The sequence below is a fragment of the Octopus sinensis genome, linkage group LG8 (genome assembly GCF_006345805.1).
Source record: "Octopus sinensis linkage group LG8, ASM634580v1, whole genome shotgun sequence".
In the NCBI taxonomy this organism is placed as follows: Eukaryota; Metazoa; Mollusca; class Cephalopoda; order Octopoda; family Octopodidae; genus Octopus; species Octopus sinensis.
In genome coordinates this window covers 55,849,598-55,864,402 of record NC_043004.1, presented here as the reverse complement: position 1 = coordinate 55,864,402, position 14,805 = coordinate 55,849,598, and the positions used below count along the sequence as shown (strand labels likewise).

The 14,805-nt window shown below is 37.3% G+C and overlaps 1 protein-coding gene across 2 annotated transcripts in view; it reads left to right on the top strand.

The window, feature by feature from the left end:
* The window catches only part of LOC115215174 (WASH complex subunit 5), a 229,346-nt gene that overhangs the window by 30,340 nt on the left and 184,201 nt on the right, over positions 1–14,805 (top strand). The window contains exon 1 of one of the 2 annotated variants that reach the window (XM_036505410.1): positions 7,953–8,075. The exons of the other annotated variant lie outside the window; for it this stretch is intronic. The gene's annotated coding sequence lies outside the window, so the exon portion shown is untranslated. Of the gene's footprint in view, positions 1–7,952; positions 8,076–14,805 lie in introns of those variants that run through there. 2 annotated transcript variants of the gene reach the window in all.

Sequence of the window (14,805 nt, the reverse complement as noted above, 5' to 3'; positions counted from 1 at the left end):
TACTAAAAGAACATGAAATCCCTCAACCATTTCTCCATAGTGGGATGTCAGTGTTGGGGAATATACCTTGTTAACTAAAATATGAATTACTCAAGCAAAAATCCATGTTGAAACATTTGAGTTCATGAAACCATCCCATTTATGCTAACTTAAGAAAATGGATTTAAAAGTCAATGTAAAACTATAACTAACACATCATGCTCTCTTGTTGATGTCTCAATAGCTCTGATACTAAAACTATTGAAATACCTTTCTTCAGTTTCTCTCTTCTATAACAACAAATCATCATCATCATCATCATCATCATCATCATCATCATCATCATCATCAACGTCCGTTTTCTGCGCTAGCACGGGCTGCACCAGGCTCCAGTCTGATCTGGCAGTGTTTCTACAGCTGGATGCCCTTCCTAACGCCAACCACTCCGCGAGTGAATATTGATATTTCTATATCTTCTTCCATGGGGTCCTCAAGTTTTTGTGTCTTGGCATTCCCTTTCACAGAATGGTGTTTTACAATTGTCATATTGCCTTCACTCCTTAGCATTTAAACCAGCCATATCTGGCCCAAATATTCTACATGCTTTATATTCAAACTGGCCATGTTTGGCCTCTCACACCTAACCTACTCTCTTTACTCTTTACTCTTTTATTTGTTTCAGTCATTTGACTGCGGCCATGCTGGAGCACCGCCTTTAGTCAAGCAAATCGACCCCGGGACTTATTCTTTGTAAGCTTAGTACTTATTCTATTGGTCTCTTTCGCCGAACCGCTAAGTTACGGGGACGTAAACACACCAGCATCAGTTGTCAAGCAATGCGAGGGGGACAAACACGGACACACAAACATATACACACACATACATATATATATACATGTGGTTGGTAAGCAAGCTACTTACCACACAGCCACTCCTGCGCATTGACATTCTAAAAATAAACGACCACATCATCAAAACCTCAAGGTTATAAGACAATGCATGATTAATTCAAACAATTTGAATAAAAAGGCATTATATTTAACGGAATAGTTCAGCAAGCTAAAAGGTTAATCAAACGGAAATTAATTTTGTGCAGTAGTTTATTATCCTTGTTTTCTTATGTCATTCCCCCCACAACACACACAAACACATACACACATCATGTGCCTCTTTTTAAATATTTGAATGGGACTAGTGTCCCGCTGTTCTAAATATTTATCAGAATCACTAAAGAAAGAGGAAATGATAAGGGACCCGGGGGAAGTGGCGATTTGCTGTACTTGGTAAGACACATCAAACTAATTAAAATCACTGCCTTTCACACACACACAGGCTTGTCTTTGCATGTTCTGGTGCCACTTAAAAAAGGCACTTGTGCCTTTGCTACTTAAAAAGCAGCCATGCATTAATGCACCTGTGACAGTGACCTGTAAAAAGCACCCAGTACACTCTGTAAAGTGGTTGGCATTAGGAAGGGCACCCAGCTGTAGAAACTATGCCACAACAGGCAGTTGGAATCTGGACAGCTCCCTGCTATCCAGCTCCATGTTAAACCATGAAACCCATGCCAGCATGGAGACTGGACATTGAATGATGTTGATGATGAGTCTGTCATTATAAGCTGGTGTTTTGAACCTCAATTAGTATGAAATTTTTATGGAATCCTTTAATGTCGGTTACCTTAAGACAGAAAGTTTGTATCAGAGGACCAAGGTTTATTTTCAAGCAGGTTGGTATCAAATGGGTCAAAGAATGATATACTAGAAGTTCCTTCATATGTTCTTCTAGTAGCCAATAACACGACCCCCCTTAAGTACCTTTAATAAGCCCTACCTTGTTGCAAGCATTATATATATTTCTGATCGCCATTGCAAAAGGTTTTGGGTGTTCTACAAAACAAAAACATCAGTCCTTATTCAGAACCATTGTCCTGATTGATTGGTCAAAGGACTACATCTTGCTTATAAGTTTCACTTTTGGCGTAACTTCTATGACTAGATACTCTTCCTAACCACTACTTTATTTAGTGCCTTGGAAGCATATTATCTTGACACCAGTCATATGGAGTTTATCATGTCCAGAACATTACTAAAGGGTTTTCTCTCAGCCCTATTTTATCATCCACTTTATGGAGTATACTGGGGGAATTTAATCACAGCACCAGTACTAGTGATGTTGCCTTCTACCCTGTACAACTAAAGAACCCTCACTACTGTACAGTGTGTCCCTTTAGTTAAAGTAACATTACCAAGTGGTGAATAGTACATAGAGCAATGACAAGAAAAGTGTATTTATACAATGTGACTGTGTGGTAAGAAGTGTCTTCTACAATAGCCTCAGGCTGATCAAAGCCTTGTGAGTTGATTTGGTTGACAGAAATTGAAAGAAGTTCATTATATACTCTTTTACTCTTTTACTTGTTTCAGTCATTTGACTGCAGGCATGCTGGAGCACCGCCTTTAGTCGAGCAAATCGACCCCGGGGCTTATTCTTTGTAAGCCCAGTACTTATTCTATCGGTCTCTTTTGCCGAACCGCTAAGTGACGGGGACGTAAACACACCAACATCAGTTGTCAAGCAATGCTAGGGAGACAAACACACACACACATATATATATATATACACATATATACGACAGGCTTCTTTCAATTTCTGTCTACCAAATCCACTCACAAGGCATTGGTTGGCCCGGGGCTATAGCAGAAGGCACTTGCCCAAGATGCCACGCAGTGGGACTGAACCTGGAACCATGTGGATCTAAGAAAACATGATGATCTCAGTACTTCTTCATTCTGCCTCCTCATGATATGGCTATAGCATTACCTACTAACATCTGATACTTGTCGTCCTCCACCTAGTTACCGTCAGCGCCTCTACATTACAATTATATCGATTTCCTTGTACAGTATATATCTACCTTTCAATACTTCACTTCTCATTTATTCTATTCCACCTTCGCAACTTCAAACACAATTAACATCTGATGTGGGAATTGGAATATTCTCACCAGGTGGGATCATCCTCTCAAAGAATTATTTCAGTTTATAACAATTCCTTTTGTTTCCATTAGGTATTTCAGTCTATTTATTTATTTATATATTTATTTTCGTTTTTTTTGTTTAAGCTTAGAGAGATATTGATTTTTGTCATATAATGGATTCACATTTCTTTGTATTTATATGTAATTTTTTTTTTTTTTCATTTTGCAGAGGTGTACATTTTGAAATGCTGTTAAAGCATTGTCTGCAATTTAAGCAAAAATACATACAAGTTGTGGGGGGACATATATGTATGTATGTATGTATGTATGTATGTATGTATGTATGTATGTATGTATGTATGTATGTATGTGTGTGTGTGTGTGTGGTGTGTGTGTGTGTGTGTGTGTGTGTGTGTGTGTGTGTGTGTGTGTGTGTGTGTGTGTGTGTGTGTATTTATGTATGTATGCATGTAAACCAAATACAGAGATATAAAAATATTTGCTTATTGATATCTGAATTTTTTGTGTGGTTCGAACCTTGTTGTTTAGGTCAACATCTTTTTTTTTTTGCAACTCTGGAGTATGTTCTGTTGGCTGTGCTATTCTAACTTGTGTGAAAGGTAGAATACAAAAGAAGATGGTTAGGTTCTAAAGATATTAATCAATGTATACAGGGATGATTGTTGTGCTCTACTGGATATGTATTATATATTGATCACTTCTACAGGATGCAAAGTACCATATATTGACAGTGGAATGTATCCCTGACAGACAAAGAATAAGAAAGATGAGATAAATGGTAAAGTCGGATTTAAGATTATTAGCCCCTGAAAAGCAACGGCTTCTAGAATTGTGAAGAACAATATTATGCTTTACTATGGACCTGTGCAACCATGCCAGCAGAATGGAAAATATATTAACCCTTTTGCTGTGCAAATCAGATATATCCACTCTCTCTCTCTACTCTTTTACTCTTTTCAGTCATTTGACTGCAGCCATGCTGGAGCTACCGCCTTTAGTCGAGCAAATCGACCCCGGGACTTATTCTTTGTAAGCCCAGTACTTATTCTATCAGTCTCTTTTGCCGAACCGCTAAGTGACGGGGACGTAAACACACCAGCATCGGTTGTCAAGCAATGCTAGGGGGACAAACACAGACACACAAACACACACACACATATATATATATATATATATATATATATATATATGTATACGACGGGCTTCTTTCAGTTTCCGTCTACCAAATCCACTCACAAGGCATTAGTCGGCCCGGGGCTATAGCAGAAGACACTTGCCCAAGATGCCATGCAGTGGGATTGAACCCAGAACCATGTGGTTGGTTAGCAAGCTACTTACCACACAACCACTCCTGCCAAAAGCTTTGGGAAGCATTTTCATGGAAACTTTATTTTTGTTCAAATGCCATTTATTGAGGCAAGGTAACATGTAGAAAATACCAATTCTATTTTTTTGGTAGCTATTTATCATCATTACTGGAATGTCGGGATATCTAACCCTTTTGTTACCACACTTCTACTGAAATGCATCACTTTTGTTTCAATTAATTTTGAAAATGTTCAAGAATTTAATAAAATTTATGGTTTTTCGAACATCGCTCGTCATACTGGAATATTAATGAATGGCAAAAGTGGATCTTAGCTATCACTCCACTGCACAGGTGCACGCGGCTGAGGATGAGCCAAATAGCTTGAAACTGGGCCAGTCCTGTGATCTGCTCCCCCCTGATAACAATGTATTGTATATAAAGGATGCAGAACATTGCATTGAAAACCAGCTGGTGGAGAATCTGCCTGGGGCTAAGCTAGTAGTGACATTCAACTGTCACTTTGATGTGGCTACTCACTTTACTGTTCAATGAAATTTAATTTCGTAGTTAAAGGATTAAGATATGCATGCATTATAATATTTCTTTCAAGTCTTGTGCCCATAGTGATAGGCACAAGGCTTGAAATTTTAGGGGTGAGGATTAGTCGACTGGTAAATATTTTATCAACCACAAAGGTATTAAAAGGTACAATCAACCTCAACGAAATTTGAACTCAGAACATAAAAACGTGACATACTAAGTCCTTTGTGCAGTGTGCTTGCAACTCTGTCCGCTCACTGCCTTCATGTATGCTTAACCACAAGGTCTGAAGTACGTGGGGAAGGGTTCAATTGATACCATCAAAACCAGTTCTTGACTGGTGTTTTAGCTTATTGAACTCGGAAGGATGACAAATAAAGTCAGCCTCAGCAGGGTTTGAACTCAGATGTTAAAGGGCTAGAATGAAGGTCTTTTAACCAATACTCTAGTGATTCTGCCTATAATGATAATGATTTCAAATGTTGGCACAAGGCCAGCAATTTCAGTGCAATGGGTAAATTGATTACATTATTGACCCAAGTAGTCAACTGGTATTTCTTTTATCGACCTTGAAAGGATGAAAGACAAAGTCAACCTTCATGGAATTTGGACTCAGAACGTAAAGACAGATGAAATGCTGCTAAGTATTTCACGCAGCATGCTAACAATTCTGCCAGCTCATTGTCTTAATAATTTTTACTATTATAGGCACAGGGCCTGAAATTTTAGGGAAGGGGACTAGTTGATTACATCAACCCCAGAATTTCACTGGTACTTAATTTATTGACCCTGAAAGAATGAAAGGCGAAGTCAACCTCAGTGGGATTTTCACCGCCTTAATAATAATGATAATAATCATCATCATCGTTTAACGTCCGTTTTCCATGCTAGCATGGGTTGGATGGTTCAACCGGGGTCTGAGAAGCCAGGAGGCTGCACCAGGCTCCAGTCTGATCTGGCAGTGTTTCTACAGCTTGATGCCCTTCCTAATGCTGACCACTCTGTGAGTGTAGTGGGTGCTTTTTACAAGCCACTGGCCCGGGGGCCAGGGGAGACTGGCAACAGCCATGATCGGCTGGTGCTTTTTATGTGCCACCGGCACGGAAGCCAGTCAAGGCAGCGCTGGCATCGGCCATTTTCAGATGGTGCTTTTTATGTGCCACCAATCTTTCTACTAAAGGCATAAGGCCTGAAATTTTCAGGGAAGGGGTCTAGTTAATTTCATCAACCCCCAGTACTCAAGTGGTAATTAATTTATCAACCCCTAAAGGATGAAAGGGAAAGTCAACCTTGACAGAATTTGAACTCTGAGCATAAAGTTGGACAAAATGTCAATATAGGTGCAGGAGTGGCTGTGTGGTAAGTAGCTTGCTAACCAACCACATGGTTCCGGGTTCAGTCCCACTGCGTGGCATCTTTGGCAAGTGTCTTCTGCTATAGCCCCGGGCCAACCAATGCCTTGTGAGTGGATTTGGTAGACGGAAACTGAAAGTAGCCCGTCGTATATATATATATATATGTATGTGCGTGTACGTTTGTGTGTCTGTGTTTGTCCCCCTAACATTGCTTGACAACCGATGCTGGTGTGTTTACGTCCCCGTCACTTAGCGGTTCGGCAAGAGACAGATAGAATAAGTACTGGGCTTACTAAGAATAAGTCTCGGGGTCGAGTTGCTCGATTAAAGGCGGTGCTCCAGCATGGCCGCAGTCAAAATGACTGAAACAAGTAAAAAAAAAAAAAAAAAGGATGTTGCCCTGCATGTTAATGACTCTGTCAGCTTGCCACCTTAATAATAATAATAATAATAATAATAATAATAATAATAATAATAATAATAGTAATAAAAATAATAATCTGAGAGGCGAAATTGAAGTAAAGAAAAAGGAACAGGTATATAGAATTTCTTTAATGCTCTTTAGGTTCCGTTTTTGCTCTGAAAGCTATTTTATATTTATGACTTATTGACGTTAACACTCGGAATCGTTACACATCAAAATGAGAGATTGGCTCTTCACCTCTATACAGGGAATTGCTAGATATAGCAGCCAAATTACACTTTACCGTCTCGATAAAAAAAAAAGGTGAGGACACTTTGGCTACTGTATTCTGTGATTCCTTTAAAAGAAAGGAATGCCTTTATTCTCTAAAGGTCTGATCTGAGAATAAACTACAACCAACTTACTATAAAGAAACTAAATCTTCAAAGATATTCCTGTTTTATCGTATAAAAATATAATTCAAGTGTAAAAATATTCTTACTCTAAACATAATGATCATCTCCTTACTATAAAATTCACTGAGGCAGTGAATATTAACAGAAAATGTATCTCAAATTCCTAACATTTAGAAGGCAACCATCTTTTTGTTATATATCTATCGGAATAATCAAATTTGCATTAAATTGAAGATCCAACTGTTAAAAGGGCCTCGATCATATTGATTTTCTTATCACTCTAAGACTTTCGGAACTTGGGTCGTGAATTCAGATTTCCAGATATAAGGGAGATAACTCTTTTTTCTTAATGTTAAATATGTTAATGCCATTATTTATTTTGTTCTTTTTTGCGTTTTATTAAAATGTTAGCTTGAAGAACACGATGTCTCTAACAGTTGCTATCTGTAATTATTATAGATTTTATATGTAAACTCCTCTAAATTATAGTGGCAGGGGTGTTAACCGTTTCATATCCAACGATAATAACAGTATGTTTGATATCTACACATAATTTAAATAAGCGCAGATTTTTTTTTTTTAACTCGCATGCATAAAATATTTTTTTTTTGCTGTGGAAATTGAAATGCTTTATGCTGTGTCTATTATAATGTTCAGCTTTAAATAGTCTACAGGTTTTTTTTTTTATTTAAAGCGGGCAGAGAATTAGAATTGCATTACCTTGTTGTTTATTAGCACCTGGCTGGTGGCTTAGTGGTTAGGGTGTTGGACTCATGATTGTAAGATTGTGGTTTTGAGTCCTGGACAGGACGACACGTTGCGTTCTTGAGCGAACCACTTCACTTCACGTTGCTCCATTCCACAAAGCTGGCAAAGATGAGTAATCGTGTGATGGACCAGCGTCCTGTCCAGGTAGGGAATATATACGCCATGAAAACTGGGAAAGGAAATTTTGCCTATTACTTGCAATCATAAACTAGACCTATGATCAAAGACGTTCATAGCTGGGATGGCCCCCCTTGCTTTTTTTCTCTGAGCACAGTAAAATAAGGACCACATTGCCTTACACAATGTGTTGAGCATAATATGAGAGAAATTTAATTTTTTACAAGTCAAACAACCACGCAGAGCCATGATTCTTTTTATCTTTTTTCTGTATACTCCCTTTTACAAGTTCCCCATCGTCATTCCCCTCGCATGTAATTAGCAAAAAGTAGCCTTGTATACATTATAATGTACTGCATAACATTAACAGCTTTTAGCATCCTTAAAGTTATCATTAAGATGCAGGTATGGATTTGTGGTTAAGAAGTTTGCTTCCCGACCATACGATTTCAGGTTCAGTTCCACTGCATTCTGCCTTGGATAAGTCTCTTCTACTATAACCCTGGGGTGACCAAGGCCATGTGAACAGATTTGGTCGATGGAAACTGAAAGAAGCTCATTGTTTGAGATTTGGTGTGAGTTGTTTTGCCATTCTATGACTTTCAGGTGTTTTAACTTCCAGTGCTTTGAGGGAGTCACAGCCTACCGGTGAACAAGCAAAGTATGTTCTTTAACCCTTTAGTGTTAGCATTATTCTGCCAAAATTAATGCTTCTTCATCTACATTGTTTTGAACTAATTGTGCATTATCTTGTAGCTATGAGATTTTGATGAGGTAGCTGTTAATTTCTAAAAGGATAATGTAGGGTTGGTGTGAGAGACCAGATCTGGCCATTTTGAAAATAAAATAGGCAGAATACTTCTGGCCGGATATGAAGGGTTAAGTATGTGTAGTCAATAATGTTTACAACATTTGCACTGCTTCTAATGCATATTTGAATTTATTCTAACGTATGCATCATTGGGGCATACTAGCAAATAGCTTTTCTACTATTTGTATATAGTCATGGACTGGTAATTCAGTTCACCCTTGATTTAGTTCAGGTATGTGATGCAGATAATCTTCAGAAACGGCCAAACATCAATGTCCATCACTCCTGCATGGGATTTGGGATGAGTTGTCTCACTTGTCTATAACTTTTAGGTGTTTTAACACCTGGTGCTTTGAGGGAATCATCCTCACTGCAGCTTATAAGCAAATAAGCAAAGCACATACATCGAGCGTCTGTGGTTTATGATATATATATATATGTGTGTGTGTGTGGTGTGTGTGTATTTATCCATAATGTATGTATGTGTGAGTATATGTTTGTGTCTCTTTTCCTTGACATCGCATGATTATTGTAAATGGATATCATTCATTTCCAGTCTCCTGTAAAATCATATCTGGCCAAAGGGAGATATTGCCTTGCTTGGAAGCAGTCATATTATATCTGTTTATCGAAGCATATACTGTTCAGTACCTGATAATAACTAGAGTTACAAATTCTTTTCCGTTATGTACCTTGATATTACTGGGTGTTACTAATTCTATTTATTGAATATATCTTTGTATATTTTACTGAACCAAATTTCTAATCAAATTTCCACACTCTATGAAGCAGGATTGTCAATTGCTTGATACCTATAGTGTAACACTTGAAGCCATCATTTTACTATTGATGAATGCATGTCACCCCAATTTCAGCCACATCTCTGTTACTGCCATTTCCAGCTTGTATTATTTTATCTGGGTCTAGAGAAAGTGCTACTGTTTGATTAATGCCATTATTTTGCAAAAATAAAAATATTCACCAAGGACAAATGAAAAACACAAGGAGTGAAAGAGTATTTAATAGAAACAAAGAGAGAGGTAGGTGAAGCAATGAATGTGTCAAGCATCTGTTCAGCAAATAACAGTGATGCTATTACTGTGACTAGGAGTGGCTGTGTGGTAAGTAGCTTGCTTACGAACCACGTGGTTCTGGGTTCAGTCACACTGCGTGGTACCTTCAGCAAGTGTCTTCTACTACAGCCTTGAGTAGACCAAAAAGCCTTGTGAGTGGATTTGGTAAATAGAAACTGAAAGAAGCCCGTTGTATATATGTGCATATATATATATATAATATATATATATGTATATGTGTATGTCTGTGTGTATACGTTTGTGTGTCTGTGTTTGTCCTCCCAATATCACTTGACAACCGATGCTGGTGTGTTTACGTCCCCATAACTTAGTGGTTCGGCAAAGAGACTGATAGAATAAGTACTAGGCTTACAAAGAATAAGTCCTGGGGTCGATTTGCTCGACTAAAGGTGGTGCTCCAGCATGGCCACAGTCAAATGACTCAAACGAGTAAAGGAGTAAAGATGACATCAGAGAAAAGAAAAGAAACCACTGTCATCTGAAAGTGAAGAACAAAATTAATAACAATTACAACAGTAGCAAGAACAGCAATGAGAAAAGTGACAAGACTAATGGGAGCTTATTCAACTAAAGAAAAAATTCCTTAAGCAATGGAAAGCACTGGTGGACCTGGCCAGCTCTACACATGAAGACATCTCTGGGACCACTAATCTGAGATTGCCTCAGCTCCCTCAAGCAAGAACCAGCAAGTAAGCAGTCAACAAAAATTGTGGCAGTAGTGTATCACGGACATCCTCATACTCATCATGTAACATCTGTTTTCCATGCTGGCATAGCGGCGAGCTGGCAGAAACGTTAGCACGCCAGGCGATATGCGTAGCCGTATTTTATCTGCCGTTACGTTCTGAGTTCAAATTCCGCCGAGGTCGACTTAGCCTTTCATCCTTTCGGGGTCGATTAAATAAGTACCAGTTACCCACTGGAGTCGATATAATCGACATAATCCGTTTATCTGTCCTTGTTTGTTCCCTCTATGTTTAGCCCCTTGTGGGCAGTAAAGAAATAGGCATAGTTTGGACAGTTCAGCAGGAGCTGGTAAGACAGAGAACTGTACCAAGCTCCCAAGTGTACTTTGATATGGTTTCTACAGCTGGATACCCTTCTGAATGTCAACCACTTCACAGAATGTTCTTGGTGTTTCTTACATGGCACTGGTACCAGTGAGATCATCAAGTGACAGGCACTCAAGAACCCACAACTGAGCGGGGTGGTGATATTGAGGGAGGTGGCTTTATATGAGGTAGTGGGAGGTTCAAGTATGAAAAGGAGACAGGTACAGGTGTCTTGCTGCAGGGGAGAGACAGGGCTCTCCCCTTTGAAAAAGAGAGAAGATGGTAGCGATAAATCTTTTCTCCTTCATTCAGTCATTTGACTGCAGCCATGCTGGGGCACCATCTTGAAGAATTAGTGAAACAAATCAGCCCCTAATACTTTTTTTAGCCTAGTACTTATTCCATCAGACACTTTTGCTGAACTGCTAAGTTTGCTGGGATGTAAGTACACCAACAACAGTTGTCAAGTGGTGGTGGTGGGGGGACAAATACACAAAAATATGCATATATATATATGACAGGTTCTTTTTAGTTTCTGTCTGCCAAATCTACTGACAAGGCTTTAGTAGAAGACACTAACCCAAGGTACTACACAGTGGAACTAAATCCAGATGCATGTGGTTGTAAAGTGTGTGTATATGTATACTCTTTACTCTTTTACTTGTTTCGGTCATTTGACTGCGGCCATGCTGGAGCACCGCCTTTAGTCGAGCAAATCGACCCCGGGACTTATTCTTTGTAAGCCCAGTACTTATTCTATCGGTCTCTTTTGCCGAACCGCTAAGTTACAGGAACATAAACACACCAGCATCGGTTGTCAAGCAATGCTAGGGGGACAAACATATACACACACACACACACACATATATATATATATATATATATATATATATATATATATATATTATATATATATATATATATATACATATATATGACAGGCTTCTTTCAGTTTCTGTCTACCAAATCCACTCACAAGGCTTTGGTCGGCCCGAGGCTATAGCAGAAGACACTTGCCCAAGGTGCCACGCAGTGGGACTGAACCCAGAACCATGTGACTGGTTAGCAAGCTACTTACCACACAGTCACTCCTGCGCATATATATAAGAATTTTTTTGCATAATGAGATAAAAAAACCAAGGCTGTGTAGATATTAGAACATTTATAGATAGACTTTCTATCTATCTATAAATGCTCTAATATCTACACACCCTTGGTTTTTTTTATCTCATTATGCAAAAAATTCTTATATACACACGCTGACATATGACCAACATTGAACCCCTTATTCGTAAAATCACCAAACCTGGAACTTAACTATGGTCTCTCTATAGCACTTACTCTGCATTATCTGACACCTTTGGGTCTCAATGACACCATTACCTCTTTTATATATATATAATGTGTGTGTGTGTATATATATATATATATACATACATGCGTGTGTGTATGTGTGCGCACACTCTAGAAATGCCAGTAAGTAGTAACAGCAGAATGTTGAACCATTGATAAATCCCTTCTCTCTCTTTCGGAGAGGCACTGAGCAGCTATACGCACACATACACACATCCACCTACCGAATTCAATCACAAAGCTTCGGTTGGCTCGGGGCTATAGTAGAAGACACTTACCCAAAGTGCCACACAGTGGGACTGAACCCAAAACCATGTAGTTAGGAAATCCATCCTTATAAATCAACAGTCTTGCACATTATTCATTATCAGTCGTCTGACTTGCTTTTGGCATTGCTAACACCAATACCAATACCAGTTGTCAAGCAGTGTTTGGGAACCAAAATACATGCACCTCATCTGGCAGGTTTCTTTCAGTTTTCATCTACGAAATCCACTCTCAAGACTTTGTTCAGCCCAGGGCTCTAGTAGGAAACATCTACCCAAGGTGCCATACAATGGTGGTGAACTCAAAGCCCTATGGTTGGGAAGCAAACTACTTACCACACAACCACAGCTATTTCTCTAAGGAAATAAAAACAGTACACCTAATCACATAATTTTCTGTTCTTATATAAGAAAGAATTACTATTATAAATAATTACCATAATGATGTTATTATGAAAATATCGAAATCCAGTGGTAATTTACAATATCTAAATCAATAAGACTGATTTTGAAAATTTCAATTTTATGTATTGCAAAATTCACTAAATTAACTAAAAGAAAATATAAAAGTAATTCTGTATAAATATATCATGGTGAAGTATTTTTTGTTATCTGATTGTATAAAAAAAATATATCATTAAATTATTGTTAATATTATTTCTATCAGTATTTACAAGAGTTCACTATATCAAATTAACAGTATATCATTATTTTTTGAGATTATAAAAATATTTTTTAAAAATTGATACTAAAAACGGTTATAAAAATTTCTTAGATTGCTTCAGATTACATGTGAGTGTATGTGTGTGTGTGTGCGTGTGTGTGTGTCTCTATGTGTGTGTGTGTGTGTGCGTGCCAGCATAGGAAAAGCTGCTGCTAAATTGATGATGACATGATATAGTGTACATTGATTTGTGTGTGTGTCTATCGCTATCTACTTATTTGTCTATCTATCTCTCCCTACACACACATATAGCTGTTTATATATGCATAATGAAATTATTTCTTAGATATATATATATATGTGTGTGTGTGTGGAAAGAGACAGTGAATATAAATATATGTATATTTAGAGAGAGAGAGAGAAATAATGCTGTATATATAATGTGGGGTTTTTTTTTCTCTCTCATATATAATGCTGCGCGTTCATGTGTGCACATCTGTTTACTTAATAAAATGTTGTTTGTTTGGTTTGGGTTTTTTTCTAAGTTTTATTTCATCCTATTTTGTTTGTTTCGGCCCTGTTCGTTGTTACAGTCATCATCACCACACCATCATGTTCACCACCAATTTGATTTTTTTTTTTTAATTTACCTGTGCCTTCCACACCTCCACAACCACTTCTCCACCATGTGGAATTTCCATCTTCTTGATTCCCAAGATATATACTTGACTTAATGATAATTTGCTCCCCTTCTGTGATTTCCATTTCAAAAGCAGTAATCAATGAACACTTGTTTGCATGGTGTTGGCATTATTTTTCTGATTCCTTTTCTGTGTTTTGTTTGTAGTTTTTATTTTTTTTTATTTTTATTGCTTCTCTTTGCCTAACACACACACATACACACTCGCACTCTTATCTCTTTGATCACTTATTATATTATCAATGTCAGAAAGAAAGAAAAGTGTGAGTGAGAAAGAAGGAGAGACAGAGAATGAACAAGAATTATTTTAAAAATCAAAAAAATCAAAATAACACAGAAAGAAAAATAATTTGCATATTCTAGAAATGAAATATGCGAGGTATTTAAATGTTTGCTGGAAGCTTTTTTATTATTATTCATATATATATTTATATAAGGTTGTTTATTGAGTATATTTATTATTCTATTATATTTTATATCTTTTAACACTTCAAAGTAAACCTTAATACAAAGAAAAATAAATGCATAAATAGATAAAAATTTATGTATATATGTATATATGTATATATATATATATATATATATATATCAATAATTAAGGGTATATATAAATATATATATATATATGCATCCTACTACATTAATAATTCCATATCCCAAATTAATGCGTGAACAGATGTGTGTTGTTTTGTGGATTTTGTGTTAGGCATCCTCCCCACATACACACACATACTCTGTTTCTTTTTGCTATTTTATTGTTGATATATTTATATATCTGTGTGTCTGTGTGTGATTTCCAAATATTTTGGAACTTATTTAGAAATTTTCTTTAATTATCAACTATTAGCTTGTGAACCAATTCAATAACGTTCATACATGTTTGTGTATATATGTATACACACAAGAGCAAAGCAGTAAGAACTCTTTTACTCTTTACTCTTTTACTTGTTTCAGTCATATGACTGTGGCCATGCTGG